General features: G+C 38.1%; 1 protein-coding gene and 1 pseudogene across 14 annotated transcripts in view; one reads left to right on the forward strand and one right to left on the reverse strand.

Moving 5' to 3' along the window:
- The window catches only part of EVI5 (ecotropic viral integration site 5), a 271149-nt gene that overhangs the window by 131472 nt on the left and 119615 nt on the right, over positions 1-20062 (forward strand). The gene's annotated exons all lie outside the window — the stretch shown is intronic.
- Positions 13630-14597, reverse strand: LOC102119656 (ATP synthase F(0) complex subunit C3, mitochondrial pseudogene; annotated as a pseudogene).

The following is a 20062-nucleotide window of genomic DNA, read 5'->3' on the forward strand; positions in this document are numbered from 1 at the left end:
CTGTGTCTGGCTCATTTCACTTAACATAATATCTTCCAGGTTCATCCATGTTGTCACAAATGACAATTTCATTTTTTTTAATGGCTGAATAGTGTTATTTTTATACATTTAGGGGATCCAAGTGCATTTTGTTACATGGATATGTTTCCTAGTAGTGGAGTCTGGGGCTTTTAGTGTAACCATCAGCTGAATAGTATACATTGTATCCATGAGTTAATTTCTCATTCCTCACCCCTTCTCACCCTCTTACCTTTCTGAGTCTCCAGTGTCTATTATTCTATGCTCTATGTCCATGTGTATACATTATTTATTTCTTATTTATAAGTGACAGTATGCAATATTTGACTTTCTGAGTTATTTTACTTAAGATAATATCCTCGGCCGGGCGCGGTGGCTCAAGCCTGTAATCCCAGCACTTTGGGAGGCCGAGGCGGGTGGATCACGAGGTCAGGAGATCCAGACCATCCTGGCTAACATGGTGAAACCCCGTCTCTACTAAAAATACAAAAAACTAGCCGGGCGTGGCGGCGGGCGCCTGTAGTCCCAGCTACTCGGAGGCTGAGGCAGGAGAATGGCGTGAACCTGGGAGGCGGAGCTTGCAGTGAGCCGAGATCGCGCCACTGCACTCCAGCCTGGGTGACACAGCGCAAGACTCCGTCTCAAAAAAAAAAAAAAAAAGATAATATCCTCTAGTTTTATCCATGTTGCTGCAGAAGACATAATTTCATTCTTTTTAATGGCTGAGTAATATTTCATGGTGTATATATACACCATTTTTTTGTATTCAGTCATCCATCAGTGGATACTTAGGTTGATTCCATATCTTTGCTATTGTGAATAAATCTACGAGAAATGTATGAGTACAGGTATCTTTGATATAATGATTTTTCCTTTGGGTAGATACCCAGTAGTAGGATTGCTGGATTGAATGGCAGTTCTGTTTTTAGTTCTTTGAGAAATCTCCATACCATTTGTCATACAGGTTGTACTAATTTCCATTCCCACCAGTAGTGTATATGTGTCCTCTTTTTTCCACATCCTCACCAATATCTGTTATTTTCTGACTTTTTAATAGCCATTCTGACTGGTGTGAGATGGTATTGCATTGTGGTTTGAATTTTAATTTATCTGATGATTAGTGATGTTGAGCATTTTTTTTCATATGTTTGTTAGCCATTTGTATGTCTTCTTTTGAAAAACATCTGTTCATGGCCTTTGCTCACTTTTTAATGAAGTGTTTTTTTGTTTTTGTTTTTGTTTTTGTTTTTGTTTTTTTCCTGTTGAGTTGTTTGAGTTCCTTGTAGATTCTGGATATTTGTCCTTTGTCTTATGTATAGTTTGCAAATATTTTCTCCCATTCTGTAGGTTGTCTTTTCACTCTGTTGATTATTCCTTTTGCTGTGCAGAAGCTTTGTAGTTTAATTAAGTCCCATTTGTCTATTTTTGTTTTTGTTGCATTTGCTTTCGAGGTCTTAGTCATGAATTCTTTGCCTAGGCCAATCAGCAGATAGGTTCTTCCCAGGTTTTCTTCTACACTTTTAAAAATTTCGGGTCTTACGTTTAAGTCTTTAATCCATATTTTCTTCCTTCTCTTTAATCCATCTTGAGTTAATTTTGTAAATGATGAGAGATATGAATCCAATTTCATTCTTCTTGATATGGCTAATTTTCCCAGCAACATTTATTGAATAGGGTGTCCTTTTCTCAGTGTATGTTTCTATCAACTTTGTTGAAGATCTGGAGGCTGTAGGTATGTGCATTTATTTCTGGTTTTCTGTTCTGTTTCATTGATCTGTGTGTCTGTTTTTAAACCAGTACCATGCTGTTTTGGTTACGATAGCCTTGTAGTATAATTTGAAGTTAAGTAATGCAATACCTCCAGTATTGTTCTTTCTACCTAGGATTGCGTTGGCTGTTTTGGGTCTTTTTTGGTCTCATACGAATTTTAGGATTTTTTTTTTCTAACTCTGTGAAAACAGACATTGGTATTTTTATAGGAAATACATTGACTCTGTGTAGACTGCTTTGGGCAGTATGGTCATTTTAATGACATTGATGCTTCCAATCCATGAGCATGGAATATTTTTTTCCATTTGTTTGTGTCATCCGCAATGTATTTCATCAGTATTTTGAAGTTTTCCTTGCAAAGATCTTTCACCTCCTTGGTTAACTGTATTCCCAGGTATTTAAATTTTTTTGTAGCTGTTGTCAATGGAATTTACTTCTAGATTTGTATCTCAGCTTGATTGTTATTGGTGTACAGAAATGTTACTGATTTTGTGCATTGATTTTCTGAAACTTTAATGAATTCTTTTATCAAATCTAAGAGCCTTTTGGAGGGATCTCTAGGCTTTTCTAGGTATAAGATTGTAACATCAGCAAACAGATAATTTGAGTTCCTCTTTTCCAGTTTGAATATCTTTATTTCTTTCTCTTTCCTGGTTGCTCTGGCTAAGACTGTTAGTACTATTTTGAGTAAGAGTGGTGAAAGTAAGCATCCTTTGTCTTGTTCTAGATCTTAGAGGAGTGCTTTCAACTTTTCCCCAATCATTATGATGTTGACTGTGGGTTTTTTTCATATGGTTTTTGTTATTTTCAGGTATATTCCTTCAATGCCTATGATATGGCTTGGATCTTCCTTCTAGATTTCATGTTGAGATGTAATCCTCATTATTGGAGGTGGTTCCTGGTGGGATGTGTTTGGATCATGGGGGCAAAGACCTCATGGCTTGGTGCTGTCCTCATATGAGTGAGTCCTTGTGAAATCAGGTTATTTAAGACTGTGTGGCAACCCCCACCCCTACTCTCTCTTGCTCCCACTCTCACTGTGTGATGTGCCTGCTCCTGCTTCGTCTTCCTCCGTGAGTAAAAGCCTTCCCAGAAATAAATGCCAGTGCCATGCTTCCTGTACAGCTTGCAAAACCATGAGCCAGTTAAACCTCTTTTCTTTATAAATTACCCAGCCTCAGGTATTTCTTTATAACAATGCAAGGAGAACCTAGATTTTTTAGGTTTTTTTGTTTGTTTGTTTGCTTGTTTGAAACAGGATCTCACTCTGTCACCTAGGCTGAAGTACAGTGGCACAGTCGTGGCTCACTGTAGCCTCAACCTCCCAGGTTCAAGTGATCCTCCTGCTTTAGCCTCCTGAGTAACTGGGACTACAAGCACAGACCACCATGCCTCACTAATTTTTGAATTTTTTGTAGAGATGGGTTTTCACCATGTTACCCAGGCTGGCCTTGAACTCCTGGGCTCAAGCGATCCACCTGCCTTGGCCTCTCAAAGTGCTGGGATTACAGGCATGAGCTGATGTACCTGGCCTATGTTTGGTTTTTGTTTGGTTGGGGTTTTTTTGTTTTTAATCATGAAGAGATGCTGAATTTTATCAAGTGTTTTTTCTGCATCTGTTGAGATGATCATACAGTTTTTGTTTTTAGTTCTGTTTTTGTTTTTAGTTCTGTTTTTGTGGCGAATCACAGTTATTGATTTATTTGTGTTGAACAATCTTTGTATTCCTGCAATATAACCCACTTGATTGTGGTATATTATCTTTATGATGTGCTGCTGGATTTGGTTTGCTAGGATCTTGTTGAGGATTTTTGCATCTGTGTTCGTCAGAGATATTGGTCTGTAGTTTTTGTTCTTTTGTGGATCCTTCCCTGATATCAAGGTGATGCTGGTTTCATAGAATGAGTTACGGAGGAGTCCCTCCTCGATGTTTTTTGGAAGAGTTTCAGGAGAATTGGTACTAATTCTTCATTGTATGTATGGTAGAATTTGACTGTGAATTCATCTGATCCTGGGCTTCTTGTTCTTGTTGGGAGATTTGTTTTCACTGATTTAATTGCACTACTCATTATTAGTCTTTTTAGGATTTCTAGTCTTTTTAGGATTTCCTAGTTCAGCCTTAGAAAGTTTTATGTTTCCAGGGATTTATCCCTTTCTTCTAGATTTTCTAGTGTGAGTGTAGAGATTTTCATAGTAGTCTGTGTTCTTTCGTATTTCTGTGTTATCAGTTGTAATGTCTCCTTTTTCATTTCCGATCACTTGTTTATTTGAGTCTTCTCTCTTTTCTTGGTTAGTTGAGCAGTATATTGATTTTGTTTATTTTTTTCAAAGAACCCACTTTTCATTTCTTTGATCCTTAGTATTTTTGTTGTTCTTCTTCTCAATTTCCTTTAGTTCTGCTGTGATCTTTGTTATTTGTATTCTCTTGCTTGCTTTGGGTTCTTGTTTTTCTAGTTCTTGAGGTACGATGCCAGGTTGTTAATTTGTGATCTTTCTGGTTATTTTTTATGTAGGCATATAATGCTGCAAACTTCCCACTTGGTGCTGCTTTTGCTGTATCCCAGAGGTTTTTGTATGTTGTGTCTCCATGGTCATTTGTGTCAAAAAATTTTTAGATTTCTATTTTAATTTTGTTGCTGACTCAAAGATGATTTGGGAGCAGGTTAACTTTTATGTATTTGTATAGTTTTGAGAGTTCTTCTTGGAATAAATTTCTAGTTACATTCCACTGTGGTCCAAGAAGATACTTGATATGATTTTGATTTTTAAAAATTTATTGAGACTTGTTTCATGGGCTAAAATATAGTCTGTCTTAGAGAACATTTCATGTGCTGTTAAGAAGAATGTATATTCTATGGTTGTTGAATAGAAGGTTCTATAAATGTCTATTAGAGTCCAATTTATGTCCAGTGTTTCTTTGTTGATTTCCTGTCTCAGTGATTTTTAATGCTGTCATTGGGATGTTGAAGTCCTTCTCTATTATTGTATTGCTGTCTCTTTTCTTAGATAGTTTTTCTTTGGTTTTCTTTTCTTTTTCTTTTTATTTATTTTTGTTTCCAAGGCACTGTCTCAGGATGTCCTGAGAACATGTGCCCCAGTAGTAGTTGTCTTATTAATCTGGGTACCTCCTATATCAGGTACATATATATTTAGGATTGTTGTATCTTCCTGTTGACTTTGTCCCATTACCATTTTAAAATGACCATGTCTTTTTTCACTGTTGTTGATTTAAAGTCTGTTTTATCTGATATAAATGTAGCTACTCCTGCTTGCTTTTGGTTTCTGTTGGTGTGGAATATCATTTTCCACCCTTTTTCCTTCAGTCTGTGTTAGGTGGGTTTCTTGTAAGCAGCATATTACTGGATCATCCTTTTAATAAGACCTGTAAGTTTTATGCTTTTGTCTGTTTTTATGATGTTGAGTATTGATCTTTTGTTTACATGATTAGAACTCCCTTGTGCATTTCTTGTAAGACTGGTCTAATGGTGATGAATTACCTTAGCATTTGCTTGTCTGGGAAAGACTTTTCCTCCTTCATTTATGAAGCTTATTCTAGCAGGATGAAAAATTCATGGTTGACAGGTTTTTTTTTTTTTCTTTAATAAGTCTGAAATGGGATTGTGATTTTTTTTTTCTGGGTTGTAAAGTTTCTGCCAATATGTCCACTGTTAGTCTGATGGGATTTCCTTTATTGGTGATTAGACACCTTTCTCTTGCTGATTTGAAGATTTTTTTTCCCTTCATGTTGTCATTAGTCTGCTGACTATATGTGTTGGTGAAGTCCTTCTTGAACTGTATTTTCCTAGAGTTCTCTGAGCATCTTCTATTTGGATGTCTAAATCTCTAGCAAGATTAGGGAGTTTTCCTCAGTTACTTCCTCAGATAGGTTTTCCAAACTTTTTGCCTTTTCTTCTCCCTCAGGAATACCTGTAACTTGTAGGTTTAGACATTTTATATAGCCCCTATACTTCTCAAAGGCTTTGTTCATTTTTTGAAAATTATTTTTTCTTTATTTTTGTCTGACTGGACTAATTCAATAGACCTGTCTTTAAGCTCTGAGATTCTTTTTTCTCCTGGGTTTAGTCTGTTAAAGTTTTACCTGCATTTTATAATTTCTTCAATGAATTTTTCTTTTCCAGACTTGATTTTCAGATTTCTTGGTGTTGATTTTCAACTTTCTCTTAGATCTCATCGAACTTCTTGGAAATCAGTATTTCTAATTCTTTATATATGGTATTTCAAAGATTTCATTTTGGTTGTGATCCATTGCTAGAGATTTAATGTGATCTTTTGAGGGCGTCATAACACTGTTTTTATACTTCCAGAATTGTTTGGCTGTTTCCTTCTCGTATGGAGAAACTGCCTTTTTCTTCTTCTTCTTTTGAATTTACTTTCATTTGGATAGGAATTTTTTTCCTCTGAAGGATGTAACTGTAATGTATGTTCTGGGTGCTTCCTTGGCAGAAACTCTGTATGAGTTCTTTGAACATAGATAGCCTTTGTGTGGTGGTTTTCTCAAATGCTAGTTGTAGTAGCAGTGTACTGGGTGCGTGAGCAGTATCACAGCTTCCTGCAGGGCTGGGATGGCGGAAGTCTCAAGAATCTTATCTCATTTCCCAGCACTGTGCACTTGTGTCAGCAGGTTTTCTACTGGATTGTACATTTCAACCTTCAGGAAAGGTGGCGGTGGTCGTGGGTAAGAGCCTGCTGCAACAGAAGCAGATGGGCAGGTGCTTGATCTTTGTTTACTGGGGGAAGTTCTCTGTTGCTTCAGGCAATGGGCTGGGCTACGGAATGTACAGTGGCCTGAGCTCTCTGCTCACCCCCTAGCAGGGGACAAGTCAGGGCAGAGATGGAAAGCTAAGCCTTCCCTTGGATTCCCCAATGGCAAGCACAAGCAGCAGCCCTGAGGGGGCGGCAGGGAAGCTCCTGGTAAGTACACTGAGGTCTCTGCAGAGAGGCAGGTAGGTACCCTAGCTCCATAGCCTGGGCAGGCAGGAATGTAATCTCCCTCCCTGTCATGCCCCTGTCCCCATACTCAGAACACTCAAATTGGTCAGACACCACTGTCTTATCTCTAGGCTGCAATGTACCTGAGAGCCTTAAAAGGTGACTGCCCATGGCTTGCTGCCAGAATGTCTTTGTTTTGGAGTCTTCTCCCTCAATTCAGAACACACAGCTTTTTGACTCTTCTTCTTTCCCTTGCAGGAACGCTGCTGCTCTCTATGGAGAGGGGGAGGGGGTCCCACCTTTTGGGCAAGCTTAGATAGGGTGGACTGATTGCCAGTAAGACCACAGTCACCCCTGTCTGCCCCAGAAAGTCTGTCCTCTGATGCACCCATGCCAGTTTCCTGTGGGGTTAGCCATGGCTATGCCTACAGCAGTGGGGGTGGGAAGGAGTCCCCATCTCCATGCCTGGGTCTGAGCACTGAAACCAGGTTGGCCTCCAGGATGAAATCATACTTGAGAAGTTTTGTAGAGCCAAGCACAGTGCCCACATTTTTGCTGGAAACAGCACACTCACTCATAGTCCATAGGTGGTGAGCTCTTGGGCACAGGAAAGTATGTGTTCTAGTTTTCTTTGTCCCAGTGACCGCTCCCTTGGTGTGCAATACTTGTTCTTCTCTTCAGGGCAGCACTTGCCGAGGAACCCTGCAACTCCCTTGGTCCAGCCATCCCTTTGCTGCTGCCACAATCTGAGCAGATGCCAAGGAATGTCTATGGGGTTTTAGTGATGTGGAGACACAAAGGCTGAGGTTCCCTGGGCAGGACACAGACCCCTGATGGCTGTGCTCCCAGTATAGCACCCTATCGCTGCCTTTCAAGTCTGGGGGCAGAGTGAGCAACCCAGTGCAAGTTGGTAATCTGGTGCAGTGCCCTCAAGAAGTCCCCAGATCACTGCCCACACCAGTGTTTGAGTTTCTGGGGGGTGGAGCTCTCTGACAGTTCAGATACCAGTGGTTTGTCACAGGGGAAAGAGGAGCCCAAACACTCCCACCTACCCTTTTGACTAGATACCAAGTCCCTCGGGGTTCCTAGCAGATCTCTGCCAGCCTCTTGCTTCCGTCCTTTTCTGTGCCCCAGCTGCTTCTCATGAGTTCTCTACTAGCCTCCAGCATTCTCTGCTTGTTAGTCTATTCACGTTTTGGTTATTCACTTGTAACTTTGGTTCTTCTTTCTAAAGAGAACTGGCATTGGACACCTCTAGTCATTCATCTTGAACCCTCTCCCCAAGAATAGTATTTGTGCATACACACCACATTTCCCTTATTCATTTGTCTGTTGATGGATATTTAGGTTGATTCCATATCTTAGCTCTTGTGAGTCGTGTTGCAATAAATGTGGGAGTACAGATAACTCTTCAACATACTGATTTTATTTCTTTTAGAGCCAGCAGTGGGATTGCTGTGTCTGATTTTTTTCATTGTGATAAAATATACACAACTTAAAATTTACCATTTAAGTGTACAGTTCAGTGGCATTAAGTACATTTATAATATTGTGCAGCTGTCTCCACTGTTCATTTCTACAACCTTCTCATTGTCTGAAACAGAAGCTCTGTATCTAGTAACAATAATCTTTTCCCATCTTCCCAGCCCCTGGTAACATCTATTCTACTTTCTGTCTCTATGAATTTGCCTATTCTTGGTAGCTCATATAAGTGGAATCACACAATATTTGTCCTTTTGTGTGTGGCTTATTGCACTAAGCATGATGTTTTCAAAGTCCACCATTGTAACATGTATCAGAATCTCATTCATTTTTATGGCTGATAAAATTCCATAGTGTGTATATACTACGTTTGGTTCATCCAATTGTTTGTTGATGGACATTTGGGTTATTTCTGCCTTTTAGCTATTATGGATAATGTTGCTATGAATATTGTCCTATAAGTATCTGTTTAAGTTCCTGTTCTTAATTGTTTTAAGCATATACCTAGAAGTGGAGTTGCTGAATCATATGTAATTTTATGTTTAATTTTTTGAGGTTGCGTCAGACTTTTCTATAGCAACTGTACCACTTTCCATTCCCGCAAGCAGCGTACAAGGGTTCCAGTTTCTTAATATCTTTGCCAACTGTTGTTATTTTCTGTTTTTTGTTTGTTTTTAAGTAATAGCTATCCTAGTAGGTGTAGGGTAGTATCTCATTGTGGTTCAAATCTTTAACTTTAAAATTCTTTCATTGCAAAGACTGTATCAAATAGACATTTAAATAGTTATTTTTTGACCCAGATTTTGTTTACAGTTCCTCTCTTTCTCCTCTTCTCCAAATATAAGTAGCGGCCAATTTAGTCATGGGAAAGATAACTTATTTCTTTATTCTGTAATTTATTGTAAATATATCAGGTTCAATTTGTGTAAGCACTTTGTATTTTCCTTAGTCCTATATGTGGTAATCTTATAATGGAATGAACTTATTCATATATTTATTTGAAAACTAATGTGCAAAGTATTGTCTTAAGTGCAGAGGATACAATAATAGTAAACAAGAAAAATGAAAACTGCTATTACATGAAGTGTTCTAGTTGGGGAGACACATTAAACAAATGCAATTTCAGGTGGTAATAAGGTGATGATAGATAAAAATAAAGCAGAGGAGAGGTGGTTTGTGCAGGTGCTACTGTAGGTAAGCTAGTTTTGGAGAGCTTCCCTGAGGAGCTAACATTTGACCAGAGTCTCAGTGATGTGAAGATGGAAACTATTTGAAGATCTGGGAAGAAACATTCCAGATAGAACATACACCTAGTAGAAAGGCCTTTATCAAGGAATAAGTTTGTGGTTTTCGCGGAACAGTAAAATGTGTATTTATAAACCCTAGGGAAACCACCTAAAATTTAAAAAATATATATATATATAAAATTAGGTAGCAAATAACAGAGATAAAATTGAGTAATTTAAGAAATTATTTGATCAGACAGGAAAAAGAAAAAAGGAACAACAAGTAAGTGGATCCAATAGAAAACTCGGAAGATTATAGATTTTATTCCAACTATCTCAGTAATTATATTAAATGTAAGTATTTTAAATATACCAATTATAAGATTGGATAAAAAGTCAAAGCATATCTACAAGAAACTTGCTTTAAATACAAAGATCTTGGTAGATTAAAAGTAGAAGAATGCACTGGTAATGAATAACCAGAGAAGTAAATTAAGAAAAAAAAGTCCATTCACAGTAGCTTCCAAAAGAATAAAATGCACAAGAATAAATTTAACCAAGAAGGTAAAGACTTGTACTCTGAAAACTGAAATAATGTTTACTCATCTGTCAAAGAAGACATAAATAAATGAAAATATATCTCATATTTGTATATTGGAAGTCTTAAGATGTCACTACTACCCAAAATCACTTACAGATTCAATCCTATCAAACCTATCAAAATTCCCATGGACTTTTGCAGAAATGCAAAAGCTGATCTTAAAATTCACATGAAATTGCAAGTGGCCTTGAATAGCCAAACAATCTTGTAAAAAAAGAACAAAGTTGGAGGACTCATACTTTCTGGTTTGAAAATTTAATACAAAGGTAGGGTAGTCAAAGTAGTACTGGCATAAGGATAGACACATGGATTAATGGAATAGACTTGAGAGTCCAGAAATAAACCCATATATCTATGACCAGTTGGTTTTCCACAAGGATGCTAAGAACGTTCAATGAGGAACGAATAGTCTCTTCAACAAATGATGCTGGGAATACTGGATATTCTCCTGCTAAAGAATGAAATTAGACTCCTAAGACATAACTGTATACAAAAATTAACTAAAAATATTCTGTAGATTTTACAGTTTTGTTCTGTTTTAGGCAGGGTCTTTCTCTGTCACCAGGCTGGAGTGTAACAGCACAATCAGCTCACGGCAGCCTTAACCTCCAGGGCTCAAATGATCCTCTCACCTCAGCCTCCCAAGTAGCTGGGACTACAGGCACATGCCACCATGTCCAGCTAATTTTCATATTTTTTAATAGAGATGGGGTTTTTGCCATGTTGCCCAGGCTGGCCTCAAGCTGAACTCAAGTGATCTGCCTGCCTCAGCCTCTCAAAGTGCTGAGATTACAAGCATGAGTCACTGTGCCCAGCCAACTTTATGATTTAAAAATAACATTTTTATGTTTTTAAAGCCATAAAACCCTGAGAAGAATACGTAGAGATAAATCTTTATGACCTTGGATTTGTCAGTGTTTTTAGATATTGGTTCTTAGGCACCAAAGACATGAGTAACAAAAGAGAAGATAAATTGGACTTCATCTAAATGAAAACTTTTTGTGCATCAAAAGAGATTATTAAGAAAGTGAAAAGGCAGCCTGTAGAATGGTAGAAAATATTTGCAAGTTTTGTAGCTGATAAGGATCTGCCATACAAAATATATCATGAACTCTTACGACTCAACAACAAAAAGACAACCCAGTTATAAAATAGGCAAAAGACTTGAGTGGACTTTTCTCCAAAGAAGATATGCAGATGGCCAAAAAACAAATGAAAAGCTGCTGAACATCATTTTTCATGAGGGAAATGCAGAGCAAAACCATGATGAGGTGCCTCTTCACATCCTTTATAATGGATGGCTATAATTTTTTAAAAAACGTGTTGGCAATGAGGTGGAAAAGTTGAAACCCTCATACATTTTTTTCGTAGGAATATAAAATGAAATATAAAGCTGCTGTGGAAAACTGTTTGGCAGTTCCTCAAAAAAGTTAAGCATAGATTCATTTCGTAGGTATGTGCCCCAAATAAGAGAATGCTTGTACTCAAACAAGTATGTGTATACATGTTTGTAGCAGCAGCATTCACAGAAAAGTGGACCAACCCAAAAGTCCCTCAATGAGTGAACGGATAAACAAATTGTCGTATACACACAATGGAATATTATTCAGCCATAAAAAGGAATGAAGTACTAATATATGGTATAAAGTAGATGAACTTCCAAAACCTTAAGCTAAGTGAAAAAAGCCAGACCCCAAATACCACATATTATATGATTCCATTTATAGGAAATATCTAGAATAGATAAATCTAAAGAGAATAGAACACAGATTAGTGGTTTCCAGAAGGTGGTGGTTGGGGGGAGGGGAAGGATAAGAAACTGCTTAATAGGTAAGGGGTTTTACTTTAGAATGATTGGAACTAGATATGGATGGTCATACAACATTCTTAATGTACCATAAGACACTGAATTGTTCACTTCATTTTTAAAATTATTTTATTTTATTTTATTTTTAACAGGTCTTTACCAAGACCAGTTTTATTTAAAATACACTTGGAATAGATGACTATTAATCTAAGCATTTTCCTATCACTTTTAAAATTTTATACTATGTACTTTGTATTACATAGTACAGTACTTAGTTTCAGGAAAAGACATGTAAAATTTGCCATTTTAACCACCTTAAAGTGTACCATTCAGTGACATTTATTATAGTATATTTACAACGTTGTGCAACCATCACCACTAATTTATCAAAATTAAAAAAAAATTTTCAGCCAGATTTAGCAGTGAGGGGCTATATACCAACTTTAATGACACTAAGGTTAATAAGTTCTGATAACCCACTACCATCGGACCAGCCGTAATTCATCCTATTTTCATCATCCTAAAAGGAATCCCCATGCGCATTAAGCGGTCACTCCCTCTTCACCCATCTCCCTAGTTCCTGATAACTACTAATTGGCTTTGTCACTATGGATTTGCCTATTTTGGGTATTTCATATAAATGGAATCATGTGGCTGGCTTCTTCCACTGAGCATGTTTTTAGGGTTCACTCACATTTATTCAGTATGTATCAGTGCCTCATTCCTTTTTATGGCTGAATATTCCATTATATGGATGTGTTTTACTTATCCATTCATCAGCTGATAGACATTTGGTTGTCTCTACCTTTTGGCTTTTGTAAGTAGTGCTTCTATGAATACTTGTATACAGGTTTTTGTTTGAATACCTATTTCTAGTTCTTTTGGGTGATATAGACTAGATGATGAATCAACTAAAAACGTGGTAGCAGCTCTACCTCTTTAGCTTTTGTGGGCCTCATTTCACTTTACAGAAGGTAGCATATGTATAACTTAGTGATTCTCAAACAGTATGCACAAAAATCACCTGGGAAGCCTTTTTAAAGACACAGATTGCTGAGTCTCGTGTCCAAAGAGTCCAATTCAGTAGGTCTGGAACCTAGGGATTTTTATTTTTTAAACGAACACTGATTCTGATGTAGGCGGTCTTCCCACACTTGAGGAACTTTGGTAACTGACTGCTCTTTCTCAATGGAAATCAAAGAGGCAAAGGGCACTAAAAAAAGTAAAATGTCGCTTTCCTAATTATCAACTTTCAAAAAACCCTGAAACTTGGACGATAGATATTATGGTACAATATATTTGCTAGGGGAAAAACTGTCTATAGTAGCACCACCTTCTTCCTTTGAATGGGAAAAGTATGACCAAGAAGCAACATAAAGTATTAGCAGCAAAATACTCTTGAACCAGCTATCATCCCTAAGACTCCCACTATAAACATGTTAGCAACAGTGATAAACGCTGCCTTACAGCAACTTTTGGCTGTAAAAATCTATTCAATTCAGTCTACTTTTTGATATTTGGTTTTTAATAGTCTTGTTCAAGTAAGAAACTAGCTGCTAGTTGGACTGAACCTGTTCTGAAAAGACATGGAAGATTCATTATCAGCACACAATTGCTTAATGTGAGACTTACTGAAAAATAAAAATCACATTAACGCCCAGCTTAAGGCTTCATTTCCTAAAAAGCTGACGTGATTTATTTTTAGAACCAACCACCTGAAAGGTGATTCTGATTTGAAGTATTCTAACTGATGTTAGACCTTAAAAACACAAGACTGTCTTGAGTATTAACTATCTTTAATTAATCGTATTTTATAGAAGCTCAAAACACCCAAATATTTGTCCTTTATGTGAATAAACAAAAGCCCTGTGAATTACAATATGCAGAACACTATATAAAAGAATTCCCATAAAAATTACATTGGGATATTTTCATCAGTGGAGCAACTGCTGTAGCTTTCTCTGAATTGGACAGCGTCTGTCTGAATGCACATTCTTCTTTGTGATAATCCAAACTTAGTGTAAGTACAGATCACAGAAGAAATTAAAGTTTTCATCTTCAGTGAAATGACTTTGGAAATAACATACATTTCCATGACACCAATACTACAGTTTTCGGAGTCACAGTAAGATACACAGAATTACATCTGTATAATTACAGATGTATAAGAATGCCAACATGTCAAGCAGTAATTTGTTACATGGCAAACAATCAAGAAAGCAACCATCAAACAAAAGAGACCCATAGCTTCAGACAAGGCAAATCCCAGGATAGCATATGAGAACAGCTGCTGCTTCAGTGAAGGGTTTCTGTTACAACCAATGATGAGGCTGCCAAAGACTGTTCCAATACCAGCACCAGAACCAGCCACTCCTACTGTTGCAGCACCTGCACCAGTAAATTTGGCAGCAGTATCAATGTCTCTGCTGATTACACTGGTCTGAAACTCCCTTTGGATTAGCTGAGACACACCATTCTGGGCCCCATTAAATACCGTAGAGCCCTCTCCAGTCCTAGCCTCTGGTCGAGATAACACTGATGCAGAAATTGGTCTGTATGCAACTCTGGATCCAGCTCCGATCAGAGCGGGAGTGCAGGCGAGCTTGGCGCAGGCGAACATCTTACACTCTTCGGGACCACGCGACTGGAGATATTGGGTGACAGGCGACGTGGGCTCCTCTCCTGCTTCCTCTCTTCCCGTGAGGTGGCGGAGGCACCGGCGGTGGCAGAGGTCGAAGTAATGGGACTCTATTTTTTTATTTTTATTTATTTTTGAGACAGAGTCTCACTCTGTCACCCAGGATGGAGTGCAGTGGTGCGATCTCTGCTCACTGCAAGCTCCACCTCTTGGGTTCATGCCATTCTCCTGCCTCAGCCTCCCAAGTAGCTGGGACTACAGGCGACCACCACCACACCTGGCTAATTTTTTTTTTTTTTTTGTATTTTTAGTAGAGACGGGGTTTCACCATGTTAGCCAGGATGGTCTAGATCTCCTGACCTCATAATCCGCCCGCCTCAGCCTCCCAAAGTGCTGGGATTACAGGCGTGAGCCACCGCGCCCGGCCACTTTAAAATGGTTATTTGAGGCCAGGCATGGTGGCTCATGCCTGTAATTCCAGCACTCTGGAAGGCTGAGATGGGCGGATCACTTGAGGCCAGGAGTTTGAGACCAGCTTGGCCAACATGGTGAAACCCCATCTCTACTAAAAATATAAAACTTAGCTGGGCATGGTGGTGCACACCTGTAATCCCAGCTACTTGGGAGGCTGAGGCATGAGAATCTCTTGAACCTGGGAGGTGAAGTTTGCAGTGAGCTGAGATTGTGCCACTGCACTCCAGCCTGGGCGACAGGGAGAAATTCTATACCCCCTGTCCCCCACAAAAAAGGTTATTTGACCCCCTGCCTCTCCTCCATGCACCCTTCCTGCCCCCTTCAGCTTCCCTCTTGCTAGGTGACCAGGAAGGAAGAAGCAATTTAGTCAGGATGGCTAAAGGTGACCCCAAGAAACCGGAGGAAAAGGTGTCTGTTTATGTCTTCTTTTTGCAGACATGCAGAGAAGAACATAAGAAAAACCCAGAGGTCTCTGTCAGTTTTGCAGAATTTTCCAACAAGTGCTCTGAGAGGTGGAAGATAATGTCTGGCAAAGAGAACCCTACATGTGATGAAATGACAAAGGCAGATAAAGTATGCTATGCTTGGAAGATGAAGGATTGTGAACCAGTTAAGTGAGGCAACGACCTTCATGTCTCCAAAAGGCCACCGTCTGGATTCTTCCTGTACTGTTCAGAATTTCACCCCAAGATCAAATCCATAAACCCTGGCATCTTTATTAGAGAGATGTAGCAAAAAAACTGGGTGAGATGTGGGATAACTTAAGTGTCAGTGAAAAGCAGCCTTGCATCACTAAGGCAGTGAAGCTGAGGGAGAAATACGAGAAGGGTGTTGTTGACTTTTAAGTCTAACAGCAAGTCTGGTGCAAAGGGTCCTGCTAAAGTTCCCTGTAAGTTCCCTGGAAAAAGGTGGAAGAAGAAGTCAAAGAAGATGTGAAGAAGAAGAGGAGGAGGAGGAAGAGGAAGAAGAAGGTGATGATGAATAAAAAACTGTTTATCTGTCTCCTTGCGAATACCTTAGAAAGTAGGGTAGTTGACACATCTGTTGTTTGAGAAATGTCTGTTGCCCTCATTAGGTTTAATTACAGAATTCGATCACAATCATAGTCTCTCAGAGTGCTCTAAAAATTGACAGTGGTTTACCTGAAGTGGTCATATGTGTCTGGAACACTCTGAAATTGTATCAAAGTTGTACATATTTCCAAACATTCCAAAAATGAAAAGATAATCTCATATTTTCCTCACTCTATGCACTTTGCCGTTGGTGTGACAAAGCATTTAAAGATATTTCTGGCATTTTAAAAAACATTTGTAAGGTGGTATTAACTATATGGTTATTGGCTAGAAATCCTGTTATCAACTGTACATATATATAGTTTATGAAAAGAACGAAACAACCAAGACAAACTCTTGGTGCTTGTTTCTTGGCACTGAGCCTGTGGGGGACAACGCCTTTTGGAGGGGTCGTAGTGCACTGTGAGGCTAGTCCTGTTTCCCCTGCAATGTTCATCCATTTAGCTTCAGCTTGTCTTGTTTCTACATACGGTAATGTAACACTCTGCTACCATTCTTAGCTGTGGACAAAGAGGGGTCAGCTGGCCTGAGAAGTGTTTGGATTTTTTTAGTTAAGTGCATTGTCTAAACTTTCTGAACAAGCTGTAGAACGATTGTCAGCAAACTAAAGAGCCAGTGCATCAATGAAAGTTCAAGAAAGAACTTTCTGTACTTAAATGTGATTTTCAGTGTTCTGGGTTTTTTTTGTATGTTTAGAATGTTGAAATGTTTTTGAAGTGAAATAGTATTAAAATGATTTTAGAATTTTGCTTCAATAAATTGTTTTTAAAAAGACTAAATAAATGATAATATAAAGCTCAAAGAAACATAACACATTTGAGTGATTGCGGTAGAAGATGAGTTTATGGGGGAACATGTAAAGTCTCAGTGCTAGAACCCATTGGTGAGGGTCAGGGTAGAACCAGCAACAAGTGATCTGCTTTGCAGGAGGAGCCTGGGAGGATTAGGAGATTCACTCAGGGCTGGGGTTGGGCAAGTCTTGATCAGAGTTGTGGTTGCCTTGAGACTTATAAAGGAGAATGCAATGTGAAGTGAAGCAGAGCAGGTTGGGTGGCAGCAAGAGAAGTGAGTTGCAACAGATTATCAGATCAATGGCCTATAGCCCAAAGGCAAGGGGATTAAGACGTAAGAGACATTAATTTGGAATATCAGTGTTTACTGATATTCCAGTAATGGGAGAACAGCTTGGACAAGGATGAATATGGGGGCTATTGCCCACAGCTAAGATTTGATATGATTTGGGGATGTGATGTTTGGATAGGATAGCTCAATTTAATGTGTCAGAGTAGAGCAGACATAAGGTCTTCATGTCCCTCTACTTAGAAATAAGGTTGGTCGCAAAATATCAGTGAATCTGAGCCTGTAGGTAGGGGCGAAGGAGTCTCAGTTACAAAAATTAGAAATTACAGAGGCCAAAGTAGGTTGCTGTGTAGCTATTGGAAACATGTAGAGCTTGATAGCGAATGATAGTGACTTTCCCCCACAGTCAGTTTCTAGGAGTGAAAGATCAAGATGGTCTGCCTGTAATTATTGGACATAATATTTTAATTACAACTGGAAAAAAATTAAAAGGATGAAAAAGATAAAATATGGAAATCTAAGCAAAAGAAAGCCTGGAGTGTCTGCATGAAGATCATAGACAAGGTAGACTTCAGAACAAGGAATAGCACCAAGAGTAAAGAGGACTATCTATAATGATAGTTCACCAAGAAGACATTACAATCTTAAATAAGATTGTTATGGAGTGTGTTTAGGAGTGTGTGTCACCTAAGGTGTGTATGCTAGCAGGAACATTAACCTGAACTGATAGAACTGAAAGGTAGAGTGAACAAGTTCAAATCTTTGACGTCCCTGTCTCAGTAATTGATGAAGCAAGTAGGTAGCAGAAGACCTGAACAGTACTGTCATCCAGCCTGCCCTGATAGGTATTTATGGAACACTCTACCTCATAACAGCAGAAGACATATTCTTTTCAAGCATACATGGAAGATTTATGAAGATAGAACATATTCTGGGCCTTAAAAGAAACTTTATCAAATTTGAAATAATAGAAATCATACAAAGGATCTTCTCTGACTCTAATAGCATTCAACTAGGAATTAATAATAGGTATCTGGAAAATCCCCTAATATTTGGAAATTAAACAATACGTTTTTACCCATGGGTCAAAGAGGAAGTCTAAAAGGAAATTAGAACATACTTTAATTAAGTAAAAATGAAGACACAATATCTAAAAATTTGTGGGACCCATCTAATGCAGTGCTTAGTGGAAAATGTATTAAGTGCTTATAATATTAAGTGGAAAATGTATTAAGTGCTTATTAGGCAAGTCAGTAAGTCTCAAACCAATAATCTAAGCTTCCGCCTTAAGAAACTAGACATATAAAGCAGATTCAAGCTAACCAGCAGAATGGACAAATAATAAAAAGAGCAGAAATCAGTTAAATTGAAAACAAAAGTAGAGAAAATTTGTGAAACCAAAAGCTGGTTTCTTGAAATGATCAGTAAAGTTGACAAATCTCTGTCCAGACTGATGAAAGAAACAACCAATGTCAGGAATGACATTAACTTTTTACAGGTGTGGCCTAGTTGTCTTATTTCATATTCTAGATTTGTCTAATTCCTTCCTCATGGTGTCATTGTATTTCTTATAAACTACACTCAGACGTTTAGATTACAGATGATGTTGTAAACTTCTTTTTGCTTTAAATCAGGAAGGCACATGATATAAATTGTGCCCACTATTAGTGATGCTGAGTTTGGTTTCCGTGCTAGGTTTGGTTATCTCAAGACTCTTTCCCTCGTAAAAGCTATGATTTCATGTTTGCCACTATTAAGTGATATGTTTGAAATATTTTTTACTAGGTAACTATCTTGTTCTCCATCCACCTTTTACCGAATGCTTTTACCCTCCATGGATGATCCTTATGGAATCAGTTATTACATTAGGTTTCCAAAATGGTGATTTTCATATTCTCTCATTTTTCTACATTTATTAGCTATAAACAAGAACCTTTCTCTTTTTTTGCTTTTAATATCTCTGGCTCCCTCTGACTCACTATAAACTCTTTTATGTTACTCCAGATTTATTGACTTTTGTTCAATATTTCATATAATTCTTAATAGTTTCAATGCTATTGGTACAGTGATATGCTGTATAGTTATCTTACGATAGTATATTAAACTTCGGAGCAGCAGTTTTTAAAAGGTAAAGTTTATTTTTAACTAATTTTGAGTATTGGCTTTGTTTAACAAGTGTTTCTGCAGTTCCAGTTATAGAATGATTGTCTTTAGTAGGTCACTGCTTCCATTTTACGCTGGCACTTGATAGTTGGAACCTACTATTGTTAGTTTTCAAAAATCATTGAAGGCCAGGCACAGTGACTCATGCCTGTAACCATAGCACTTTGGGAGACAAGACGGGAGGATTGCTTGAGACCAGAAGTTCAAGACTAGTGACATAGCAGGACCCTGTCTCTACAAGAAATAAAAAAAATTAGCCAAGCATGGTGGGACATGCCTATAAGTCCCTACTGGGGAAGCTGAAGTGGGAGGCTCGCTTGAGTGATCATTGATGTGCCACTGCACTCCAGATTGGGTGACAGAGCAAGACCCTATCTCTTAAAAAAAAAAAAAAATTGAGTTAATTTATTATTGAATTTGTATTTAGTGCACTAAATAAATTAAGTAAATAAGTTAAGCATAAGATCAAACTGAGCATATAGATTAAACTGTCTAAGTATTTTACATGCTCCAATGAGTTTTTGCAAGAAGCCCCTAGACATAGAAATCCTCTAGTGATATTTCATACAGTTGCACATCTGACTCTTCCTAATGTGGGGTGTAACAAATGTGTTTATGTTGGACAACTTTTCCTGATTAGACCAACTGTCTGAGTCTAGCTTAATCCCTTTAAAAGCTTTGTGACTCACCTATGACTGCCTGTCATTCAGGTATTTTTATTATGCAGTTTTATCCAGCTGTTCTTGGTCTTACCATTCAGGTATTTTTATTTTGCTGTTT

The sequence above is a fragment of the Macaca fascicularis genome, chromosome 1, assembly GCF_037993035.2.
Source record: "Macaca fascicularis isolate 582-1 chromosome 1, T2T-MFA8v1.1".
NCBI classification, from domain to species: Eukaryota; Metazoa; Chordata; class Mammalia; order Primates; family Cercopithecidae; genus Macaca; species Macaca fascicularis.